Source organism: Balaenoptera acutorostrata, chromosome 1, assembly GCF_949987535.1.
Source record: "Balaenoptera acutorostrata chromosome 1, mBalAcu1.1, whole genome shotgun sequence".
NCBI classification, from domain to species: domain Eukaryota; kingdom Metazoa; phylum Chordata; class Mammalia; order Artiodactyla; family Balaenopteridae; genus Balaenoptera; species Balaenoptera acutorostrata.
Genome location: NC_080064.1, coordinates 197,302,928 through 197,320,635, shown reverse-complemented (window position 1 = coordinate 197,320,635; position 17,708 = coordinate 197,302,928). Strand labels below are relative to the sequence as shown.

The following is a 17,708-nucleotide window of genomic DNA, read 5'->3' as shown; positions in this document are numbered from 1 at the left end:
GCTTTAGCCTCACAGCACCTGTTCAAACAGGGGTCAGTGCCCTTACATTGCAGATGAGGAAACGGAGGCTCAGAGAAGTGGGGCGGGCGGGGAGGCGTGTCAGTCAGAGTCAAGTGGCCCCGTCGGGCCTGGAGCACACACCCCAGGCGTCCGATTCCGCCCGGCCTCGGGATTAGGGGGCTCTGGGGTCTGCCCCGCTGCGCCCCCGCACCTGCGGCAGGGAGCTGGGTCCCACCGCCCCCAGGCAGCATCCTGGGGGCGACCGCTCTCGTGTGCTCACCCCTGGTCCAGACCCGCCGACTCCTCCCAGCCTGGGCTGCCCCAGGAAATCACTCTGGGGCAGCGACCCCCAGTGTGGGCCCCTGTGTCCGGAGAGGTTCCTCCCAGGACAAGTGTTTCCTGCTTCTGTGGATGCTGAGGAGTGAGCCCAGGGCAGCTCCCCAACACTGCCTGCTAAGCACGTCTGCACCCTCTGCCTATCCTGTCACCTCTTAATGGGTCTGTCACCTCCTCACACATCCCTCCCCCCAGGGCTTCCCCACAGGACAGGGCAGCTGAGTCGAGGGCCCAGGCCATCCATCCTGGCAAAAACTGCTCATGAAGCCCGTGCATTACCTCATCGACTGCCCACCACCTGTGCTGCTTTCACCCCCACTTTTTGGAAGAGGAAACTGATGCTCAGACAGATCCCATGACGTGTCCCAGATCATCCAGGCACAAAGGGCCCAGCATCCGGACTCAGGTGTGTGGTTTCAGAGCCCACCTTCCTTCCTGGCGACCCGCTGGCTCCCAGACAAAACACCAGAGACAGGACCAGCCCGCCCTGCCCTGCCTGCACCCCCGACGGCCAGCTCGCCTCCACCGCCCCAGCCTGGAGTGCCCGCCTACCCCTTAGCTCAAGCAGAAGAGGTGCCAGGGCCTGCTCTGCACATTCCCAGGGTGGCCTGCTTCCTACGAGGCTTTTAAGCCCCACCCAGCGGGAAGGTTGGGGCTGGTGGTCACAGGCGCTTTTATAAAGCAGTCAGTCCTGCCAGGATCCCTTCATCTTTTCCTGCTGAGATGCAGCTGTGCCCGAGGCGAGGACACCACTGCCCTCCCCCACCCCGGGCCCGGCCCACCAACCCCGTCCCTGTGCGGCCAGCTGCGGAGGGGCTGCTGTGACGGGGGGCGGGGGGCGGTGAGTCACAGAGCCTGGAATCCAAAGCCTCCCAGGCCTCCATCCACCCCGGCCAACTCTGCATGTGCACCCCAGATGCCTCCACTGCAGAAACACCTTCTGCCAACAAGGACCCGACACCGAGGCCCAGGGGCGGACACGGCCTTAGAAGACTGCTCTCCGAGCCCACCAAGCACGTGGCGTTAGCTACCTGCCCTTCAACGACTGTCAAACTGAACTCCTCTTAATCCTCAGGTGCCTTTGTTCCAACCTTGAAAATCTTGCCCCCAGTCTGATGGCACAGGAGGAAACAGCCCCTGCCTTCAGAGACAGCGCCCAGTCTGATGGGCAAGGCCTAGCTGCCAAGTTTACAGAGGCCGAGGATGCGTGGGGAGACAGCCCTTGCCTCCCGTAAACCCCACACTGACGCGGGAAAAAGAGCCCGGCCCCAAGGGAGCCTGCAGTCTGCGGAAACATCTTCGGTCCCTGGGACAGAATGTCTGGGGCAAAAAGACTCAGAAGGAAAACTTAGACACACAGATGATGGAAAATGAAGCTAACGTCCCTCGAGGGCCTGCCATGTGCCAGCTACCCTGCAGGTTTAATCTTTAAGCCTCATAATTTACAGCCTAGGACACTGAAGCACCGTAGTCAGCTACCCAGCCAGGAAGTAGCAGAGCCAGGATTCAAACCCAGGCCTGCGCCTGCCCACACCCGCTTTAGGACAACAGCATGCGTGCGGGGCAGGGTGGCCCCCCTCATTCCCCACGCCGTCCTTTAGGCTGGGAGCTACTGCTCCTTCCCAGCCACAAATCACCGCTCTCACAATATTAAAAAATCACTACGCTTAGGACAATGCATTGGTTGCCAACATCCCACTGTCCCAGCAGTAAGGGGACTGCCGACACCCTCCCTTTAAAGCAAAGAGGAGGACTCGGGGCAGGGCAGGACCTCCCGAGGCTCCCGGGGTCCAGGCAGGGACTCTGGGGTCTCAGCAAGAGAGGGTTCAGAGCGCCAAGTCCCCACCCCAGCTCAACCCCAAGCCAGTCCCTGGACGGACGCCCCACTCAGGACCTCTGGAGGGAATGAAGACTGGGAGCAGATGGGAGGGCCCTCGGGGGGTGGAAAAGCAGCAGGACGCTGACCCCTCCCCAGGCCCAATGTCCGCTGTGTGCCCCCAGGGCTGGCCTGGAACCACGGCCTGGCCTCAGGGCTCATGACACAGACCCCGGAGCTCTGCACAGCCCCTCTGTCCCGGGAAAGGGGCCCTGCAGGGAGCAGAGGCAGCAATGCAACAGATCTGGATCGTGGAGACCCTGGTTCCCGCCACGGGACGGTGACTTGGGCCCTAAAGGACCAGGAGGAGGGCTTCAGGGAGTCCCGGTCTCTCAGGGCCTGCCATGGGGCAAGGAACCCAGGGCCCAGCGCCAATCCAGCCCCCTCTGCCCCACTCTGGGGTGTGTCGTCCCCTGGGCACCCCAAACCACCACCGACGCAGGGTCACTGGGCTCCTGCCTGCTGATTGCTGGCCCAGGGCGGCCAGAGCTGGGCCGGCAGTGGGATGAGGAAGGGACAGCCCCCAAGGTGCAGAGCTGCCCGCTGCTGCCCGCTGCCCACTGCCCACACGGGAGAGGGCGTGGGGACTGGGCTTCTGCTGGGCAACTGCGCCCTCTGGTGGCCGCGGTGGGAAGAGGCAGGACCTGCAGACAAAGGGCGAACCCCATCCCTTCTCCAGCTCCCAGAATCCTCTGCACTGCCCTCACTTACTGGAGGGTGGCACCGGGCCCTGCCCGGGGGGAGGAGAGTGGACAGGCACCACCCTGTTCCCGAGGGCTCCCAAACGGAATCCCCCAGGAGGAAGGTGACCTTCCACAGCTCCAGGCACTCCGGCCCCAGCAAACTTGCCCCCTCTGCCCATCGCTGGCCCCAAAGCCCTGCTCCCAGCTCCTCGACTGAGAAGCCAGCTCTGCTCCAGAGCCTCGGCCTCCCCACCCAACACAGGGGTCCAGGCAGTACCACCCCCCATGTCAGACCCTCCGAGGGCACGGGGCCAGTCCCTCCAGCTGGACTGGAGGTGGTGGGTCAGGGGCGACGTTGACCAGAGCCGGTTCACGCCAGCAACTTATCCTCCCAGCTCACGGGAGCCTCCCACGGGCCTGAGCGGGGAGGCCCGAGAGCAACACAGTTACGGAGGAACCTCCCCCCCAGGGGCCAGGCCTGACAGAGAGTTGCCCTTCCCCAGGCCAGATGCCATGGGTTACATGGGTGATGTCATCCCACCCTCGACCAGTCAAACGAGCTGGGTTAAGATGGTCCCCACTGTGCAGGTGAAGGCGTTCTGGGGACGCATCACCTGCACAGACAACTGGAAAGTGGTGGAAGGGTAGGAACCCTGCTGCCCCACCTCCTCCTTACCCTCAGCCCCCTCCCCGGCCCCCCAGGAGCCCTTTCATCCTCTTCCTGGTGCAGACACAGCCGCCCTGTGCCCCTTCATCCCTCCTATTGGAACAGACCACGTCTGACAGCTCTCAGTGTGACTATAGTAAATGGACTGGGTCCTGCTGTCTACTCCTGGGCTTTACTTACTCATTTATTCCAGTCTAAGTGGCACGGGCCAGGTGGTCCTCACTTTACCCACCTGAGAAGTGGGAAGATCAAGAGGTATCTCTAACATGTGACCCCAGCAGAGGAGGCTATGGGTGAGATCCTGACCTGGTTCTCCCTCCGGCTGACCCCAGGGACCCCTGGGGAAGGTGTGGCTTTGCAGGTGACGGCCCCAAGGAGAGTTAATGTCCTGATCGAGGCCTGACGGGGCCCCGAGGCTGTAGCGGACTGGGCTGAGGGACTCAGGCAAGCACGCAGCCCAGCCTTGGGTCTCTTCCCAAAGCACCGAGCGCTGCCTCACAGGAAGGGGGGCGCAGAGGCTGAGCTTTGCCCAGATTCCTCAGAAGGCACCGGATCACCACCCACACTGGCTGAATGACCACGGCTGGCATGTGGCATTTCAACAGCACTGCTGGTGGCCTGGGGACGCAAAGGTGTCTCAGCCTGACACTCCCCGAGCTTCTGGACAGAAACAGCCTACAGTCCCCTCCCTCAGTTAAGGGGGCCTCTGCTCGGGCAGGGCCAGGAGTCAGGGCTCCCAGGCGCGGGCTGACTGGCCATCGTCCCCTGCCCCAGGGCCGAGCCAGCGTCCGAGCTTTGGCCAGTGACGTTTGCCACGGCAGAGACCTCAGCAGAGTCAAGCCTCTGTTTTTCCGGGGGGAGTGATGACTTTCTAAGGCTCTTTAAGGAGACGGCACTGGAAACCCCCCCGTGTCTTCAGCACAGGACACGGGAGACAGCGCTCTCGGCCGGCCAGGTGTGGGGCGGTGCTCCGCAAGGGCCCAGAGTCTCTGTGGAGGGGACAAGGGCTGCTCTGAGACCACCAGCACCCCGGAAGCCCTTCCTGGACAAAGTCTGGGCCAGAAGAACAGAGGTGAAGAGTGTGCCTGGAACAACCCCGACCCCCTTCACAACCACTCTCTGCCTGACTCAGTCCTGGGAGCCAACGGCACTCACTGCCCAGGAGGTCCCCACCCCCGCCAGTGCCTACGATTCCTTCCTCTGTCTCGTCCCCCCGGCCCTGAGCTGCCTCTGGGGCGCTTGTGATAACCAGGCTGTATCGCTGGTTTGCTTTCTGGACGTCTTTTGTAACCGAGCCTAGACCACCTGTCCTGGCGCCCAGCACAGCCCCGGCAAGTGTTCGGTGGATGAATGAGCGATGGTGAGTCAGTGAACACGGCACCTTCAATCGTCGCTCCACCTGAAATCCCGTCTCCCAGCCGAAACCCCTCCTGGGCCTTTTCCACGGGCTGTTCTCGTGAACACAGACCCCAGGCAGAGCCAGAAGCCAGTCCCCCGAGCAGCCCTAGGCCGCCCACTGACCCATCGCCCAGCTGCCTCCGCAGAGCCTTTCCTCCGGGGCCGGGGGACCCATCTGTCCCCTGAATCCCCTCTAGCCTCTCCCTTTTCTGGCCTCTCTTTAGGAAACACCTTTTTCCTGCCCTCAGGCTGCTGTGTTTCCTGCCCAGGAAGAGGGCCTCTGGATCGGAGAGTGTTATTTATAGCAGGCCTCCCTCCTTCCAGGCCTCACTAGGTGAGGGTCAATGGCCCAGGGCTACACACAGAAGATGCTCAGGACTTGCCAGGGTCCAACCACCATAGGAAGGAAGGGGCAGGCCCAAGAGGGAGCATCTTCTGATGTTCAGACTGGTCCCCTGCCCAACCTCCCCGTATCTGTCAGGGACCCCCACTGCTCTCCCAGGTTCCCGGGCTTGAAATCTCAGAACCGCAGAGGCAAAGACTTACAGGATTTAGATCTGGAGAAGAAGCTAGAGACTAAACTTGATGAGGAAATGGAGACTCAGAGAGGGGAGGGAATTTGAACAAGGGCACATGACGTTAAAGCAGGTCCTCCAGCCAAAATCACCCCCGGCACTGGCCTTACACGACACAGCTACAAAGGAGTTGGTATGCACTGCCTTATTCCATGTCAGGAGGCAGGTGGTACGTGAGGGGCTGAATTGCATCATCAAGAAAAGATCGTTGAAGGGGTGGTGGTGGTGGCATGAATTGGGAGATTGGGATTGACATGTATACATGAATATGTATAAAATGGATGACTAATAAGGACCTGCTGTATAAAAAAATAAATGAAATATAATTCAAAAATTCAAAAAAAAAAAAAAAAGAAAAGATCGTTGAAATACTAACCCGCAGTGTCTCAGAACGTGACCTTATTTGGAAATAGGGTCTCTGCAGACGTAATTAATTAAGACAAGGTCACACTCAAGTAGAGTTGCCCTTATCAGTAGGGTGCCCTCGTAAGCAGAGGGAAATCTGGACACAGATGCACATGAGGACCACAGGGAGGAGGTGGCCACGTGGTGACAGAGGCAAAGACTGAAGTGATGCATCTACCAGCTGCGGGACACCAAGGACGGCAGGCAACTCGGGAGGCCGGGAGCAGCAAGGAAGGACCCCCCCCCAGCACAGGTCTGCGGGGGAGCACAGCCCTGCCGACACCTGGAGTCCAGACTTGCAGCTCCAGGAACCGAGACAATAAATCTCGGTAGTTTTTGGCCACCCCGTTTGTGGCACTTGGCGATGACAGGTCCAGCAAGCTGACACAAGGGGTTGGTCCTCTTTGGCAGACGAGGACTCTGAGGCTGGGGCAAGTCAAGTGCATCCCCCCGGGTCCAGGCTCAGGGCAGCAGGTTCGCTGTCTCGCCATCCTGGTCCTTCCCGTGTGCAACTCACTGCGTCCTGCTGCTTCCCACCCGCTCTCGCCGCCCTCCTGCAGGGCCGCCCTCGCCGACTGTGACAGCAGATCTGCCGCCTGGCTCTCCCTCTCTACCCCTCAGTCCACTCAGAACCTCTCCTGGGAGCCCACCGTGCGCCAGGCTCGGAGCACGTGCTGGGGTCCCTCCAGAGACCAGAGCCGAGCTGGAGCTCCGGACACGGGGTCAGACGCCCTCTCGGACCTCGGGTGTCTCCCCACCGGCTTTGTGCCACCAGCAGGGGCGGATGTTCCAGCTGTCCCAGGATCTGAACCTTCCAGGAGGGAAGGTGCCTCCCAGCCCGCGAAGGAGAGAAAAGGCACCAGGGCCACATACAGGGGGCCACGAAATGTGGTCTGGGCACAAAGAAGACGGCACTGCCAACCTCAAAGACCTCCAGCTCGGGCTTCCCTGGTGGCGCAGTGGTTGAGAATCTGCCTGCTAATGCAGGGGACACGGGTTCGAGCCCTGGTCTGGGAGGATCCCACATGCCGCGGAGCAGCTGGGCCCGTGAGCCACAATTGCTGAGCCTGCGCGTCTGGAGCCTGTGCCCCGCGACGGGAGGGGCCGCGATAGAGAAAGGCCCGCGCACCGCGATGAAGAGTGGCCCCCGCTTGCCGCAACTGGAGAAAGCCCTCGCACGAACCGAAGACCCAACACAGCCAAAAATAAAATAAATAAATAAATAAATAAATAAATAAGAAAATCCTTTAAAAAAAAAAAAAAAAAAGACCTCCAGCTCACCTTCACTCTCAAAACCCCAGCAGAGATCCCAGTGATGCGGGTAGATGTGACGCCTGGAACACGAAAAGCACTGGAAGCTTCCCCCAGAAACAAACCGGTTCGTCCCCACGGCAGGAATTAAAAGGAACAAAGTACATCGTTCAACATGGGTGGGCCTCAGGAGTGGTACGTTGAGCGAAGGAAGTCAGACACGCAACAGAACCCACCTCACGATCCACGTACGTGAAGTTCAAGAACGGGCACCACGGATCTGCGGCGATAAAAATCAGAACGGTGAAACAATGGTGGGAGAGGTGTCCTGACCGGGAGGGACAGGAGGAAACTGGGCTGATGGAAATGTTCTATATCTGGACTGGGGTGTGGTTACCAAGGTACGTTCGTTTGTTAAAAACACACGAGACGGGACACTTACGGTTTGTGTATTTCACAGTTTGTCAATCATACCCCAATTAAAATACAACAGAATAGGGGGGAAAAAAGGAGAAAAGGGTTCCTTCCCTCTGGGTTGGAGGGAAAGGCCAGCCCAGGGCCCAGAGTGTGGGGGGTGCCGTGGACGGTGAGGGGAAGCGTTTTCTTCTACTGCTTTGCAGGCTGGAGTCTCGCTCGGGCTCTGCTCAGCCCGCGGCCAGCCTGAGGCGCCGGCCACCTTCACTACACAGAGGCGGGTGGACGCGAACAGAGTAGAAGGCCCCCCGTCCACGGGCTGCTGAGCACCGCTCTGCCCGCTCATAAATCAGGCCCTCCTTCCGCCTGAGGCATCCCGGCTGAGCCCTCCCTGGTGTCCTGCTGCCATGGCGACCGCCCCAGCCTGGACTTGGGCTCCTGGGGCTTGAGCTCATCCTTTCAAATCTCCCACCTTCGCATATACTCTGCCTCGGCCACACCTGCGACCTCTCCTCCCGAAGCCGCGGCTCTGTGCGATGCCCTGGAAACACAGCCTGGGCCAGCGGATGGGCAGGCTCTGCCGAAAGAGCCCCAGGTCCCTCCACTCCCCCTGCCCCCCCAGAGGCCTGCAGACTGGAGCCCACTGGGGCCCAGAGGGATCACACATCTTAGAGCCGCACCTCTCCCCCCTCCCCGTCTGGCCCTGGCAGGGAAGCATCTCCCCGTCCGGCATACAAACACCCCTTTGGGGATCAATCCACCCGGAAGCGTGGTCTGCAGGGCTGGGGCACTGAGTGCTTGCGGCCTCCTTGCTTTGCCCTGTCGCTGGCCCAGCCAGCGTTCACCCTCCAAGGCCCACATGCAGCGGCCACAGGGGCAGCGTGGGGCGCCCGACAATAGTGACCAGCACCCGCTCCAGCCAGGCAGCTCCTGACACACTAGCCCTAACCCTAGGACGGCTCTCGCCATTCCATGGGGTAGCAATGACTGTCCCCATCTTACAGACGAGGGGCCGGAAGCCCGGAGCGGGTGTCGCAGGAGCCCGGGTCAGACTGACCCCCATCTCCCACCGCAGACGCCCCAGGAGCAGCTGAGGACCCAGGAGGGCGCCTCTCACCGGCCAGGGAGAGTCAGGACCGGCGCTCCCCTTGGCAGGAGAGAGGGACGGACACCCACGGCCACCTGGCCCTCAGCTACGAACAACCCACCCCTTCCCCTCGAGGCATCAGTGAGCAAGGATTTCCTGAGCCTGACTCCGTGCCGGGACCCAGCCAGGCCACCTCCAGCTCGAAGGCCAGCCTAGCGTGGCCCAGCGGGCTTTCCTCTGCCCTGGGCGGCCTCTCCCAGACACGTCGGCCCGCCAGCCCCCGCCCGGATCCCAGACGCAGGGCTTTGTCTGCGCTGGACGTGGTGCCGGAGTGTCCCGGGCCCTCTGGCCAGCTCAGCAGGGCCTTCCCGCCCTCTTCCCACAACTACTCCAACCCTGTGGCCACGTTCCGGGCCCCCCTAGCGGCCAAGGCCAGCAAGAGGAAGCGGTGGGATGACTCAGGGGTGACGAGGCCTCAAGAGATGTACCCCTGTGATGACATCTGGTGGGGAGATGGGCAACGGCGCAGAGGTCTGGATTCACGGGAGGTGTGGGCCTCGGGAGGGGCCAGTGTGTCAGCTCCAGACCAGCTAACAAGCCAAAGAGTCTCAATGTATTGCCAGATGAACACAGGCTAAATTCATGCAAAATGGTTATTTTCAACTCTGAGGAGAAAATGAGAAACAGAACTCAAAATACAACACTTTGACAGTGTTCCTTGGACTAACTGGGTAAAATTTGCAGGAGTGATAAAATTGGCACCCAGAGAGCCTCTGCTACTAGTTCTTTGGGTGGTTACCCACACAACTGGGGATGATACACTAATAACTCAATTCCCTGTTTTGCCACCTTTAGACAATATCTACCGTTACCCGACGAAATAGTAGAAAATAAGAATCTTTCTCTTTCTCCTTCTCTTCCTCCCAATAGTTTATTTTCATTCCTTTTAATGGTTATTTCCCACTTATAATCTTGAGTTTTGTTTTCTTGTTTTAGGACACTTTGACGACTCTCTTGAACCCCCAGCTGGATAAGACGAGAGTACTGGAGAACCTCCTGCCCGCTCCCCTTCCCCCCTCCCCTTGGTCACATACACTCGATTCTCCTTTGCCCAGCGACAACCAGCCACACTGAGCTTGCTTCAAAAGGACAATGCAGGTCACTTATGGTGTTTGGACTACGGGAGTGTGGTTGATACCAGCCTTGGAGGCTCCCAATCTCACTTTCCTCATCTGTAAAATGGGGACAGCATAGCAGGTCCTAATGCCTCACAAGACAAGACGGGGAGGACAAGGAACGTGAGTGACACTTACAAGGCTTTTTGTAAATAAGATCACATGACATGCAGCCTGGAATGGTAACGAGGGCTCACATTGGTGGGGCTGCTTGGATAACTCTCTGAACCTCAGTTTCTTCACCAGTGAAATGGGGAGAAGATTAGTGCCCGTCTCGCTAAGAGGTTGAAAAGACTAAATGAAATCATAAAAATCAAAGTGCTTTGCACTGTCCCAATTTAAGGGGTCATGACCCCAGTTCTCTCTTTCGGGAGATAAAACTGCAGCTCAGGCCCCAGCACATCAGGCGGAGGGGAAATGCACAGCTCTCTAGAGGGCATTTGGGGAACAACGGGGAAATCTGAATGTGGCCCATTTGTTATAAATATATTATTATAAATATAATAATGCTATTAAATTCACTATCATTGGGTGTGATTGTGGGGCTATAAGTTCTCACTCTCAGGAAATGCATGGGCAATAGTTAAGGGTTAAATACCACCATCTCAGCAAGTTATTTTCAAATGGCTCGGGAAAGTGTTATTATATATACGCTGATGTGGATAAATGGAGAGAGAGAGACACAGCATCGGAGCAAAACGTTACCAGTCAGAGAATCCAGTCACTGCCCTATCACTCACCTTCTCTACTGATTTGACATTTCTTCAAAATAAAACATTATAGGGAAAAAACTTTCCATGTTGGAAGCACCCTAAGTGTCGTGGCGCCTTTCCTGTCCCCAGGGAAGCAGGGGCGGGCCCTGACCCCGCAGCTGCCACCATCCCCTGAGTGCGTGCGTGGCATGGGGGTGCTGGGGAGGGCCCAGGGACTCCCAGAACCACCCCGGACGAGGGCCAGGCGGGCGGCTGCCGGTGGGCCCCGGCCGGGGCGTCAGCTGTCTCCTTTGTTAAAGGAGAGCAGACAGACAGTTGGCATCTTAGCCGCACCTGGAGCCCAGCCTCCTGCCCAGTCAACTCAATTATCTGCACCAATGAGCTGGGCGAAGAGGCGCTGGTGACTGGCTTTACAGTCACCTACTGGGGACCTATTCTACACTCTGCTCCAAGTCTGCAAAAAGCTAGGGAACAGCAAGAGAACACGAGGCAACACAAACAGGAAAGAGCAAAAGATGCCACCAGACTCTCCCTGCTTTAGGCCTTATCCCGTGTCCCCAGCTGGACAGCCAGCTCGCAGGCTCTGGGGGGGCGATCCACACGTCAGAAAGAGAGCTGCCTTCCCAGCTGATGACAGGCGATCTGCCGACGTGCAGGGAGCTCGGGACTGGAGAGCCGTCCTCTGTTCGGATGGAGATGGACCCCGGCTTGTCCTAAGGGTGATTAGTACAACGAGGAGGGTGAGGGGAATCTCACCCTGACCGTCCCTGGACCAATCACTCTCCGAGTGGATTTCCCAACCTGGCCAGATCACAGGAATCACTGTGATGGAAGGGGGAGTGGTGGAAGGGTGGAGATCAGGCGACTGGGGAACAGTGCCTTAGGAGTGAAGCATTTTCATTCAACTCTCCCTGGGGAAGAAGTGGAGTCTCCACCAGGTTCTCTGGGGGCCCAGGTCCCACAGACAGCACTGAGGTCAGTGGGGAGAATACGATTCCAATCGCTAATATCTGTGGAATATTCATCATGTGCTGAGGACTTTGCGTGCAAAGTCAAGACCTGAACCTTGACTCCCAGTCTGCCTCACTTCATGGTCCAAATTCTGACTATGACATCATCCGTCTTCCCAGAAGACACTGGCGATCATACCCAGTGAGGATGATGTGAAGGAAACAGGGCCCGGGAGGAGCCCGGGCAGCACGTGGCACCTGCTTCCAGACCCTGAAAGGCTGTCACCGTGCGGGGCAATAGCACTTGCTCTGCGTGCTTTATTGCTAGCCCCCCACTTTATTTGGGGGTGCATTTGGTGAAGCCCATTCACCTTTGGTATCTTCGCCAGAGGGTGACAGTCACACCCACGAAAGATAAACCCAGGAGGAACCCTGAAGGACAGAGCATTCAAACACAGAACCAGATGGTTTCAGCACACAGTCATGGGGGGTCCCCAGCCGGAGGACCCCGGAGGGGATGGTTTAGAGGCGCCTGTGGTACCTGGAAAGCAAACATGGGGCTTCGTGACATGGTTCTTTCCAACTTTGAAAGTTTAGTTCTACAGAAGTTGGCATTTATTCTATTTACAAATGGATTTTAAAGTCGGGGAGGGATGTAAAGTGGGTCAGTTTTACTGTCCAGATGGGGAGGGAGTTGCATCACTGAAAGCGGTGACCAGCCAAGGGTTCCAGGGAGGAAATCAGCTCAGCCGCCGAGCGGTCGTAACCCTCACCGTGCATCAGAGTCACGGAGGCAGCTGTGTCCAAACCGAGGGAAGCCGACACTCTGGGGCTAGGCCCAGGGACCCGTCCGACCTGGTCAAAGCTCCCCAGTGAGTCCAACGGGCCGTCAAGATGGAGTCACTGAGCTGGAAAATGCAGCTCACGCTGGGGTGGCCTTGGTGCCCTCCGAGCCCCGTGAAGACCCAGAGTCAGTTCACATCTACACCTGGGTCAGCTCAGGTCTACACCTGGGTCACTTCATGTCTATACCTGGGTCAGCTCACGTTGACAGCTGGGTAAGCTCATGTCTACACCTGGGTCACTTCATGTCTATATCTGGGTCAGCTCATGTCTACACCTGGGTCAGTTCATGACTACACCTGGATCAGCTCATGGCTACACTTGGGTCAGCTCATGTCTACACCTGGGTCAGTTCATGTCTACACCTCGATCAGCTCATGTCTACACTTGGGTCAGCTCATGTCTACACCCGGGATTGTCAAAAGTCTCTGACACAGGGACAGTGGTTGAGCGAGTGTTTGTAAGTCAAAAAAATCTGAATCAAAATCCCTCTAAGGGGCTTCCCTGGTGGTGCAGTGGTTGAGAATCTGCCTGCCAGTGCAGGGGACACGGGTTCGAGCCCTGGTCTGGGAAGATCCCACGTGCCGCGGAGCAACTAAGCCCGTGAGCCACAACTACTGAGACTGCGCGTCTGGAGCCTGTGCTCCGCAACAAGAGCGGCCGCGATAGTGAGAGGCCCGTGCACCGCGATGAAGAGTGGCCCCCTCTTGCTGCAACTAGAGAAAGCCCTCGCACAGAAACGAAGACCCAACACAACCAAAAATAAAAATAAATAAATAAATTTTAAAAATTTATCTCTGTAGTGGTCATTTAAAAAAATTTTTTTTAAATAAATAAATTAATTAATTTTTAAAAATCCCTCTAAGATGTTCCCTTTGGACATGGGGTGAGGTCCTTTAATCGTTCAATGCCTCAAAGTCCTGACTTTTCTAGTTACTACAAAGTTTTCACAAATTCACAGACATAGAAAGTAGGATGGTGGTTGCCAGGGGTTGGGGGGTGGGGTGGAAGACGAAGAGTTACTGTTTACTGGGGACAGAGCTCTAGTCTGGGAAGATGAAAGAGTTCTAGAGACGGATGGTGACAATAGTTATACAACAATGTACTTAATGCCACTGAACTGTACACTTGAAAGTGATTAAAATGGTCAATTTTATGCTATATATATTTAACCACAATAAAAATTTATAAATGTTTAAAGTACAATAACTATAAAGAAAACTATAATAAACATGCACCCACCCACCCAACTACAGAATGTTAGCACTTTGTCAAATTTTCTTCAGATTTTTAAATAAAAAAATGAAAATTTGCATATTTTTTTATAAAAAGCTTTCAGAGGGATTTTTCTCAGGAATTCAAGGGTACTTCAACATAAGAAAATCAATGTAATTATCAAAACACATGATGAACTCAAGTGACAGAAAAAAAGCATTTGACAAAATCCAACACACTTGCACGATAAAATACACTTAGAAAAGTTGGATTAGAAGGGATTTCTTCAACATGATAAAGAACATTTATGAAAAACCCACAGCAAACACTCTACTCAGCGCTGAAAACTGAAAGCTTTCCCTCTAAGATCAGGAACAAGACGGGGCTGCCTGCTCTCACCAGCCACTCAACGCTGGATGGGAGGTTCCAGCCAGAGCAGTTAGGGAAGAAAAAGCAGTAAAAGCCATCTGCACTGGAAAAGAAGAAGTAGAATTATCTCTATTCACAGTTGACATAACCCTGCATATGGAAAATCCCAAAGAATCCACCCATACAAAAGCCAAAAAAGCTAATAAACAAATGTTTCAGGCGACAAGATCAACACACAAAAATCAATTGTGTTTCTACACACCGGCAGTGAACAATCCAAAAAAGAAACTGAGAAAACAATCCCACTTAGGAAAGCTTTCAGAGCATCGGAGGACTGACTGGGCATCAGAAGAGTCTCAGGGCCCCCTGAAGTGGGGACATCTCGTTATTAATGGTCCTTGGTGGAGGAGCATGCATCAGTGAGCAACTTTAATTTTTCATGTGTGTTAGTGCATCTCTTACTAGAACCAAGTAGAGCAAACAGATCTGATGGGGATGATGGTCTGTGCAAGAGAAACGGAACCACGGCCGCAGACAGGCCAGAGTGACCTGGGGCTCAGCCATCTTGCCTCCCTTCACATCTCAAGAGCCACAGGAAGCTGGGAAGCAAAATCCCAGGCCCCTTGGAGGAAATCAGGCCTGAGTCAGCCTTCCTAGGAGGGGGAGGGAACAGATCAGGCCCAGGAAATTGTTTACGTGGGGGGGGTGTTTTCCACTTGAAAAGTTGGTGGTTTTTTTTTTTTTTTTCAAGTTGAAGAAGGAACTAGAAGTGTTTTTAATGATTGTTTTGTGACTCGGGGCCAGAATGATGGAGTGTTTGCCAAGGATAGACACATTTCTCAGTTCTCCGTGGTCCCTAGACTCTAAGAGCTGGCGGTTGGTTCCATGACAGAGATGCTCTCCTTCCCCCTTGTTTCTGTTCCTCTCTCTTGCCAACAGCTATGGAACATCTTCTGAGATCTACGGATGGCAATACTAGGAAGAGAAACATTCTGATGCACGGAAGTGATTGGCTGAAAGGGAAGGAGCCCTAGACCGGGAGCCGGAAGCCCTGCGTTCTAGGCTGGCTTCTGCAGCCCCAGCTGTGCAGCATTGAGCCCCTTCACTCCCTCCTGTAGGCCTTGATTCCCCGCTGTAAAGGGGAGGGCAGGGCAGGGGCTGGGAGGGGAAGACCTCTTTAGACTAGTGCTTGTAAAGGCCAAACCCTTTAAGAATTCAAAAGAACTTTAAAAGAAAAGGGAAGTGACATTGATGGAAAATGGAAAGATGAAAAGAGAGACAAGTTTTAAAAGATGGACAAGAGCTGTTTCTTCTCTAGGCCATTCTTTCCTACTGGGCCAAAGCTGGGCTAATACCAGAGGCTCCCAAGGACTCAGGAGGGGGCCAGGTTTGGGAAGGGAAGGAAAAACAGCATTCCTGTTCTCAGTTTGCTCAGGCCAGGACTTCCCAAGGAGATCCCAGGAAAGGCCTGCATGCTTAAAGCTTGCCCACCTGTGAACAAATCAACCTCATTATGGACCAGGTTTTCAGGGGAAAAGGGGTGGTGGTGGTGGTGGCGGAGACGAATCAAACGACTCCCAAAGAAAGACATAAATAAGAATAAATGGGCACCGGAGTTGGATGGGAGACCTCTGGGTGGTACCTAAATTTTTTTTCCCCAATTGTATTAATTTGGCAAACATTTGAAAGATGCCTGCTGAGTGTTGGGCTTGGTCAGACAGGACAGCGGGCAGGAAGGCCTTCACAGGGAGATAAAAACACAAAGCAGAATGGAAACCTGCCCCGGGGGAGTTCAGAGTAGGGGCTGTTCCCTCTAAACCTGGGGAGCTCGGGAAACAGACCCTAGACGCTGGAGCACAGATCAGAAAAGCCTTGGCCATTCTTTCCCGCTCCATGGTACACAAGTAAGGAACGACCTGCTCTCGGGTCATCCAGGAAGTGAGCAGCACAGGCTGATACAGAACTACAAACTGATCAGCAACTTTCCCCTAGAAAACACTGGTGAAAGCACCGACCACTGTAAAGCTCATCTCGGGCGAGGAAACTCACAATCACTGCGATTCCCTGTCTCATTTTCCCAGTTTAATCCCGAAGGCACACAAACCCAAATTCAAAGCAGGATACAAAAAATTCATAAGCAGGCTGGAGTCATCTGTGTCTTTGGCCTGAAGGGAGCCCAGGTCTACCTAGCGGCAGCTCCGCCTACTTGGGGGAGGGTTCTTTGTGTCAAGTCCTGCAGCCCCATTATAGAAGAGTCGCAGGGGACACCGCGTAGGGGAACAAGACGCAGGCAAGATGCAAAGCCAGGCAGACCCTCTACCTCTGCAGCGCGAACAAGGCCGCAGGCTTCTCAGCTTGAATCTGAACGAGCCAATGGTGTACCAACCACGGAAACGGGAAGCCAGATAAACAGCGCGTTATCGAGGGGGATCCGGCGCGTCCCAGGAGCCGGCGCCAGCTGCGCCCTGGGCTGTCTTAACAAAGTCCCATTGACTCACCAGCTGATGTTCCCACGTTGGGCTCGGGGACAAGGAACCCTCTCTGCAGGGTGGACGTCACCGCTGCACACCATCCCCTCCGCCCCCACTCACGCCTCCCCGATCCGGCCTCCCCTCTCTGCCCCCTGCAGACTTGGCGAGTTCTTTATCTTCCGACCAGTTTCTGTCGGCTCTGAGCATAGAAGGGACCACAGGGCCCAAGCACCGGGGACCCTTAGGTGAGCTCCCAGAGCGGCCACCCTCTCTTTTTCCCTCCCTCCCAGCTGCTCCGGGAAGCTTTCTCGGGCGTACCAGGAGGACAGCCTCCGGGACCCGTGCGACGCTTCTCGGTGCATCCCGGGGCCAGAGAACGTTTTCTGGAACAGTGCGCCAAGGTCACCTGCCCAGCTGTTCAGCTCGCTCCGCTGGGGTGGTTGGAGAAGATGTGGGCAGGGTGTGTGTGCATGTAATGTAGCCCTCGGTGTCCCTGATCAGAGGATCTCAACACACTTTCAACAGCAAGGCAAGGGAAACCGAGGCTCAGAAAGGTTGGACTTGGGTGGCCCATGGTGAGTCAACTCCTGGACCAGACGCGCAGCCCCGCGGGGACGTGTAGACACACACCTTCCCGGGAAGCCACCAACAGCCGGGTTGTTATTCCAGCGCCTCTCCCGCGCCCTGCGCTCAGCCTCCCGCGGGCGCAAGCTCACCCCCCGGGGCTCGGGCCCTCCTGCCCCGCAGGACCCGCCAGCGCAGTCCCGCAAAGCGGGGAGCATCAGACTCGAACCCACCCCGCGCCCGCCCCGTCCCCGCGCCCGCCAGGTCCCTGCGCGGGCCACTCACCCGCGCGCCTGCGCCCCGGGGCCCCGGGTCCACGCATCCCGACGGCGCCGGCAAGGCCCACGGCGCGAGGAGAAAGTTCTCTGGCTCCCGCGCTGGTCGGCCCCCCACCCCGGAGTCTCGGCGTCCGCGCTCCGCTCGCGGGTGGCACTAGGGCCGCCGCCGGCCCGGGCCCCAGGACGCGGAGGGAGGCGGCATCCCGAACAAAGTGCGTCCCCTGCCGGGCGCGGGGCGGAGCCTGGTGACCCGCTGCCCCGGGCACACGCCGGCCGCCTCCCCGGGCCGGGGGCGGAGGCTGCGCCGCCGAGCGCCCCGCTCCCCCCGCGCTGTGCCAGTTGAACCCGCAGAGGGGCGGAGGCGCCGGGCCCTTCCAGACTTTGTCATTGGAAAGCTATTCCCGTAACCCTTTCCTGCCTTCGCCTTCCGTCCCGCCT

General features: G+C 56.8%; 1 protein-coding gene across 6 annotated transcripts in view; it reads right to left on the bottom strand.

Annotated features, from left to right (window-relative positions):
* Window positions 1-17,619, bottom strand: part of NAV1 (neuron navigator 1) — a 210,739-nt gene extending 193,120 nt beyond the window's left edge. For 4 of the 6 annotated variants that reach the window (XM_057548851.1, XM_057548882.1, XM_057548885.1 and 1 more), the window contains exon 1: window positions 17,278-17,619. The gene's annotated coding sequence lies outside the window, so the exon portion shown is untranslated. The remainder of the gene's footprint in view (window positions 1-17,277) is intronic. The other 2 variants (XM_057548877.1, XM_057548891.1) reach the window with 1 other exon arrangement.
* Between the last annotated feature and the right edge of the window lie 89 nt (window positions 17,620-17,708).